Below are 8,091 nucleotides of genomic sequence, written 5' to 3' on the forward strand. Positions count from 1 at the left end.
CTTTGCTGTACACTTGAAACTAACACAACATTGTAAATTAACTATACTTAAATTTTAAAAATTACTGATTAAAAAATAAAAGTTCCATCTAGTCCACATTCTCAAAAGCCTTAAGTATTGTTTGGCTTCTTAATTTTTGTCAATGCAGTATGTTATTAATTTCTTATCTCCAAAATTTTTTTCATATTTATCTTCATTTATTCTTCAGTTACTTATATTCAATTTGTCAAGCTGAAAAAAAAATCCAGTTTCAATTAGTTTGGAAAATGCACAAAATCAACAGGTTAATTTGAGAGGTGCACCCAGGGACACGGCATACTTCTATCTTTATTTAGATCTTCCTTTATCACCTCAGTAAAATGTCATGTTCACCAGCCACGTGTTCACATGTTCCTCATCTCTAATATTGGGATAAAAATCCTTCTGCATCAGGGCAGGATGATGGAGATAAAGGCTATAAAGTGATCAGAACATGCCGATCAGGTGTTACCTGCTCCCCAAAGGTTAGACGTTACTGCTGTTATTGTCGGGGTTTGTTATGTTTATTTGCAAACAGCCCAAACAGATTTTTAATTGCTTTTCATTAGGTATTTTATATTTATTCTAAAAATGAGGCCCGTTGGTTGATTCATTACATTTTCCAATTGGCTTTTGGTTGTATATGAGAAACCTACTGATTGTATGTCTTTATCTTGCCGTTGGACATATTACTAACCACTTTCTTGGATACAAGCCATGATGTTGCAAAGAGTGATAAACTGTGCCTTTTTCTTTTCCAATATTTATACCTATACATATTACTATAGGGTAATAAACTATAAATAAACTATAGACGGTTCCTTCAAAATTACACGTTCTGATTTTAATGGGGGTTTTGCTAGCCTCGTAGAACAAATTGAGAGGGTCTCAATATCTTTCTATACTATGTTATGAATATAATTTAAAACTAAACTATTTGAAGTTTCAGCAGAATTTGTCTGTCAAATGTTCTCCATTGGGTGCTTCTGGAGGATGGATTTCTGAGGACACTTTCAAGATCTTCTGGGACTGGTTAATCTATTCAAAATGTTTTCTTAGCAAGCCATGCAACTGACAAGAGATTAATTTCCAAAATATACAAAGAGCTCATACAGCTCAATATCAAAAAACAAACAAACAAACAAAAACCAATAAAAAATTAGGCAGAAGATCTACAAAGACATTTCTCCAAAGAAGACATACGGATGGCCAACAGGCACATGAAAAGATGCTCAACATTGCTAGTTATTAGAGAAATGCCAATCAAAACTACAATGAGGTATCACCTCACACCAGTCAGAATGCCATCATTAAAAAATCACAAATAATAAGTCCTGTAGAGAGTGTGGAGAAAAAGGAACCCTCTGGGCTTCCCTGGTGGCGCAGTGGTTAAGAATCCGCCTGCCAATGCAGGGGACACGGGTTCGAGCCCTCGTCTGGGAAGATCCAACATGCCCTGGAGCAACTAAGCCTGTGTGCCGTGACTACTAAGCCTGCACTCTAGAATCCATGAGCCACAACTACTGAAGCCCACACACCTAAAGCCCGTGCTCCACAGCAAGAGAAGCCACCACAATGAGAAGCCTGCACACCGCAACGAAGAGTACCCCCTGCTCGGCGTAACTGGAGAAAGCCTGCGCGCAGCAACAAAGACCCAACACAGCCAAAAATAAATAAATAATTTTTTTTAAAAAAAGGAACCCTCTTACACTGTTGGTGAGAATGTAAATTGGTGCAGCCACTATGGAGAGCAGTATGGAGGTTCCTTAAAAAGCTAAAAATAAGAGTTACCATATGATCCAGGGATCCCATTTCTGGGCATATATTCGGAGAAAACTCTAATTTGAAAAGATACATGCATCCCAATGTTCATAGCAGCACTATTTACAATAGTCAAGACATGGAAACAACCTAAATGTCCATAAACAGATGAATGGATAAACAAGATATGGTGTGTGTGTGTATATATATATACACAATGGAATGGACCTAGAGACTATCATATTAAGTGAAATAAGCCAGACAGAGAAAGACAAATATTATATGTGTGGAATGAAGAAAAATTATACAGATGAACTTATTTACAAAACAGAAACAGACTCACAGACATAAAAAACAAACTTATGGTTACCAAAGTGGAAGGGGGAGGGATAAATTAGGAATCTGGGATTAACATATGCACACTACTATATATAAAATAGGTAACCAACAAGGATCTACTGTATACAGGGAACCATACTCAACATTTTGTAATAACCTATAAGGGAAAAGAATCTGAAACTAATACAACATTGTAAATCAACTATACTTCCATAAAAATAAAAGTTTTCTTATTCCTGAGTCACTTATTCCAGTTTATATTTTCTAATTGTAGAAAGTAGAAAAATAACACTAATATATAAAGGCAGGTTATGTTCATTTTATAGATATATTACCACAAATAGTAAGCTACATTTTTTTTGTTCAGAAAACAAGTATGAATAGTTGCCTCTCTGAACTTTTGAATGTCTGGCAATGCATTTAACTGCCAGGACAGCTGAATATCAATTTGACTAATATAGAAATCTGTATTCAAAATCTGCCTCCCGTGGAAGAGTGTTGCAGTTTTTCCATCACGTGAGGAAGGTAAATGTTTATCTGCTGAGTATGTTCCAGAGGCAGCCCTGTGAGGCACTCTCCTGGCACCAGGACGCATGGCAGCAGTGACCAGGCAGCCCCCAAGCCCGGCCTGGTGGAGCTCAGGTCTTGAGTTGCAGAAGAGCGCCCACAAACAGCACATCAGGCGTGAGTCACAGAAGGGAGGGGACAAGCCAGGCTGCTAGGGAGAGGGGCCTGCAGAGTCCTGTCCCAGACGCTGGACTCTGCTCTCTGATGTCCTCCTCCTTCTGGGTCCTGGCCTCATTACCTTTGCTTTTTGTTCACTCTCTGATGCTTCCAAACAGATTTTCTATTAATGTTTTGTCCATTTTTTCTAGATGTCCTCTGAAGCGTTGGTCCAATTTACCTTGTCAACCATTAGCACAGGCATCTGGGAGGGAATTTTCTGGATCCATCCTCCACATTTCTAGCCTCTTCTGTTTCATTTCTTCATCTTTATGTCCTGCATTCTAAAAGATTTCCTCAGTTAACCATCCAGATTACTAATTTTTCCCCTCTATTATTTTTTTTAATTATGATAAAATATACATAAATATAACATTTGCCATCTTAGCCATTTATGGTGTACAGTTCAGTGACAGCAAGTACATTCACATTGTGTATTATGTTTTTAAAAACTATGTAACCAGCCCTGCCTTTGCTCCAAAGCTTTTACTATTTTTAATTTATTGTTTCTCATTTGCTTCTTTCCCATGGCAATTCTATACATGGGCTGGACTTTGGGATCTTTTTTAAGGATAATAATGATTTTTAATGTTATGCTGTGTTCTGTGTTGGCTCTGTATTCTCTCAGAGACGACAAACGTGTGGAGTTGTTTTCTTTCTCTCATGTTACTAGTTCTGCTCAAGAATCCGGTGACTCTTGACTGTTTAATAAGTCCATACTTAACAACTGCAGATGTAGACCAGAGTCTAAACCCACCTGCATGGAGAATCACCCACATATAACTGGTCTGGAGCGAGACTTGGGTGTTAGTGTGACTTTGAAGCTCACCAGGGGTCCCTCATGTGCATCAGGCAGTGAGGGCAACTAATAAAAATAACGGGCCTGGGGTCTAGAGCAGCACCCTGGTCCTTGTAATGCAGGAATGATGGACCTCCTTTCCTCCCCAGATGCCCCAGCATGGCTCGTGCTCCCAGACCTTCTCTTCAGATTTGGGACTTTTCCAGGCGGAATATTTGGAAAACACTTTTTAAAAAGCGTCCTTGCCTACTTGACTGTATAATGCATTCCCTTATATTCATTAGACTTCTTCACCAACCCACTTTCACTTGCTTTATATCTCCAGGCATCCCTTTCTATCTTCTGAAGATACTTTCCCCAGTTTCCCAGCACAACTATACACTTATCTTAAAATATATATATCATCTGTCTTTCACAAGAAATTTAGTTTGGAGAAAAGGAGAACAAATTGTGCACAGGCAAGCATTCTAAAATAGAAATGTTTACTTGAGTCTCAGTGAATTTGGCATTTCTGGGATTTGGGACATTATCAAGGATCATTAACCAATTAATCTAACCTAATATTCCACAGCTCTATACTTTAATAATTTTTAAATAAATGTTAATTAATTAACATTTATTTAAAATCACATTATTAATGCCAGCATCTGTGCCTTGTTAATAAGTGGCCAGCATCTGTGCCTGCTTTTATACATTTCACATTTCAAACTCTCTTATGCCTTGTTTTTTTAAATTAGGGGCAGTCACAGAGTAAATATTAAAAAAATGTTGTTAGTTTAAAACGTTGAGAATGTGATTGTCACTTAGTCCAGAAGTATTAATTAAGCAAGCATCACACCATCAAAGGGGCTGATTTCCCGGTACATGAAAGCTGGACACAGTTTTCAGGACTGCCTCGTCCAATTCTCGTTCAGTGAGAACGTTACACCAGGGTCTCTTCTATACACTCTATGCTCTGTCTGTAGGTACCAGCTTCTCATCACATAGCTCTAAATTACAGGTTTCTTTTGATGTTGCCCAGATCTGTATCTCTGGTGCTGCCCTCTCCTGTGATGTTGAGACCTCACTATCGCACTGCCTACTTGGCATCTGTTTGATGTCCAACAGGCACCTCACACTTAGCATGGGGTATATGCTACCTTTTGTGTTTTCTTCCCCAAACTTGTTCTTCCCTTTAAGGGTGGAAAAACTTTTCCTTCTTTCCTCCTAGGTTCTGTGGCTGGTCTAATAGTTAAACTGACATAAGACAAATTAATAGGAGAAAAACACATTTAATTTTTGTACATAAAAAAAGAAACTCAAAGAAGCGACCAAAGCAGGCAGCTTTTAGACCCTTTAGGCAAAGAAACAATGCATTTGTGAAGAATTGATGAGACAAAGGGGTTTGGGCTCAGGGAGTAAACAGTGAAGAAGTTAAAAGGTTTGTGTATGTAGCCTTCTCAGTCCTAAAATTCCTTCTTTCTTCCTTTTTTTTTTTTTTTTTTGGGCAGCACTGCGCGGCTTGTAGGATCTCAGTTCCCCAACCATGGATTGAACCCAGGCCATGGCTGTGAAAGCCCGGAATCCTAACCACTAGACCACTAGGGAACTCCCCTAAATTCCCTATTTCTGGTGATAAGTATGCTTTCTACCCTCCTGTTACAGGGAGGGTATCTTCACATGGGATATTTATTTCCTGATTTCAGGGGGACAAAGGAGGGTCAAAGTGTCTTTCTTGCACTGGCTGTTTCTCAAGTAACTTTAATTCAAAATAATCAATGTGCCAAAGCAGCATATTTTAGGGTGGCATACTCTGCTCCCCTTCATCCCCAAGTTATTAACTAAACTCTTAAGTGTTACTCTTGATTCACCTCATTTCCTCATCCAAACATCCAACCTGTTGGCCGATCAATTAACTCTACAGCAAGTCCCCTACAAACAAATGCGTTCCATTCCAAGAGCATGTTCGTAAGTCCAATTTGTTCGTAAGTCCAACAAAGTTAGCCTAGGTACCCAGCTAACACAATCGGCTATATAGTACTGTACTGTAATAGGTTTATAATACTTTTCACACAAATAATACATAAAAAACAAACAAACACAAAAAATAAAGAAAACATTTTTAATCTTACAGTATAGTACCTTGAAAAATACAGTAGTGCAGTATAACAGCTGGCATACAGGGGCTGGCATCGAGTGAACAGGCAAGAAGAGTTACTGACTGGAGGAGGGAGAGGAGGTGGGAGATGGTAGAGCTGAAGAATCGCCAGCAATAGGAGATGGAGGGCAAGCTGCAATTTCACTCACGCCTGACGCTGATGGCACAGGTTCTGGTTCCTTGCTGGATTCAATTCTATCTACCCTCTTGAAAAAGTGATGTCTGGGTAGTAGCTCTTTTTTTCTCGTCACAGATGACACGGTAGCACCAGATGGCATTCTGAACAGCTGCTATAACCTTTGTGTACCATTTTACGTTCGGGCCCTATGCCTCAAAAAGTTAACAGTGCCTCCTCAAATAAGGAAAATCCCCTTGCCACTTCCTGTGTCGTGAATCTCTTCGGTTCTTCAGTTACTTCTTCTTCCTCTTGTTTCTCTGTGTCCTTTCTCTGGGCCCCCAATGCCATCAGGTCTTCATCAGTAAGCTCCTCATGCTGCACAGCAAGGAGTTCAATGAAGTCGTCCTCTCGCGGATCTAGCTCCAGCTTCTCTCTGAGGGTCACTAAGTTGCTGAAGACCTCTTTGGACTCCTCATCCACTTTCTCAAATCCACGAAAATCATGAACAAATTGCAGGCAAAGTTCTTCCAAACCCCATTCACGGTGACGGCCGTAACCTCACGCCAAGCAAAGTCAATGTTTTTTATGGCCTTGTAGATATTACAGTTCTTCCAAAATTGTCACAAGGTTGTTCCTGATTCGTCACTCACCTTTACTGCCTGATGAAAAGCGTGACATAAATAATATTTCTTGAAAGTCGCTGTAAGTCCCTGGTGCATAGGTTGGATCAGCGACGCAGTATTTAATGGAAGATGCACTACTTTGACATTGGGATGAAAGTCGTCCATGAATGGGGGTTGGCCCAGAGCGTTGTCAAGCAGCAAAAGAATGTTGAATGGGACATCCTTCTCTAAGTAATATTTCTCTACTTCCAGCATAAAGTGATGGAAAAACCAATGTACGCCAGACACATGAACTAACTTACATGATTGGACACGTGAACGCACGTTCGCACCTTTGAAAGTTCGCAACTGAAGGTCTGCATGTAAGGGACATATTGTACCTGGAAGACATACTTCCAATTTTTCTACTGTCTATCCATTGCCTGGGTCTAAGCCACCTCCTATTTAATCCACTGCCTTGCTTGCTCCCACTGGGCTCCAAGTCCATCTTCCATCTTTTAAAAGGGAAAATCAGATTCTTTCATCTCATGCCTTTGCTTGGGGCAGTCCGTGTCTTCCTGTTGCCCTTGGAATGAATCCAGAGAGGCCTGTCACTTCCAAAGGCAGGTGAAGCCCTGCACACTGGCCCCTGTGTCCCAATCCCACTCCCAGCCACCCTGTCCTCCACCCACATCCTGCTCTTTGACCCCAGACTGACATCTTTGGCTGGGCCTCCCTGCTGAGCTGGGATGTGTGCACCTGTGCACCCTTGCCTCCTGCACCTCGGCTCTTGGGCCCGGTGCCCACCTGCAGCACGCTCCCCCCCACTCCCCACACTGTCCTCCTGCCTCAGCAACTCAAGTTTTTAGCTACACATCCTCAACTCCCTTCTTTCTTTTAGACACCACGCCCAGGCCACCAGCAGATTCTGCTTGCTTGAGTAGCCGCGTTCCAGCCTCCACCATGGCCACCCACGTCTGAGCCACACTGCAGTGGCTTCTGACGGCCTCTCTCTGCTGCTCTCACTCCTCTGCATTCTATTCACACAACAGCCGACGATCTGTTTCTTTTTATATAATTTTATTTTTATTTATTTATTATTTTTGGCTGTGTTGGGTCTTTGTTGCTGCACATGGGCTTTCTCCATCCACTTGCAGTGAGCAGGGGCTATTCTTCGTTGCGGTGTGAGGGCTTCTTATTGTGGTGGTTTCTCTTGTTGTGGAGCAGGGGCTCTAGAGAGTATGGGCTTCAGTAGTCGTGGCACATGGTCTCAGTAGTTGTGGCTCGCGGGCTCTAGAGCACAGGCTCAGTAGTTGTGGCGCACGGGCTTAGTTGCTCCGTGGCATGTGGGATCTTCCCAGACCGGGGATCGAAACTGTGTCCCCTGCATTGGCAGATGGATTCTTTTTTTTTTTAAATCAATGTTGGGGAAGCAATGACAGGTTCTTCATTTTTTTAAAAATTAATTAATTAATTTTACTTTTGGCTGCGTTGGGTTTTCATTGCTGCGCCCAGCCTTTCTCTAACTGTGGCGAGCCGGGGCTACTCTTCGTTGCGGTGTGCAGGCTTCTCATTGTGGTGGCTTGTCTTGTTG

This window comes from Lipotes vexillifer, unplaced genomic scaffold (genome assembly GCF_000442215.2).
Source record: "Lipotes vexillifer unplaced genomic scaffold, Lipotes_vexillifer_v1.1 scaffold391, whole genome shotgun sequence".
In the NCBI taxonomy this organism is placed as follows: domain Eukaryota; kingdom Metazoa; phylum Chordata; class Mammalia; order Artiodactyla; family Lipotidae; genus Lipotes; species Lipotes vexillifer.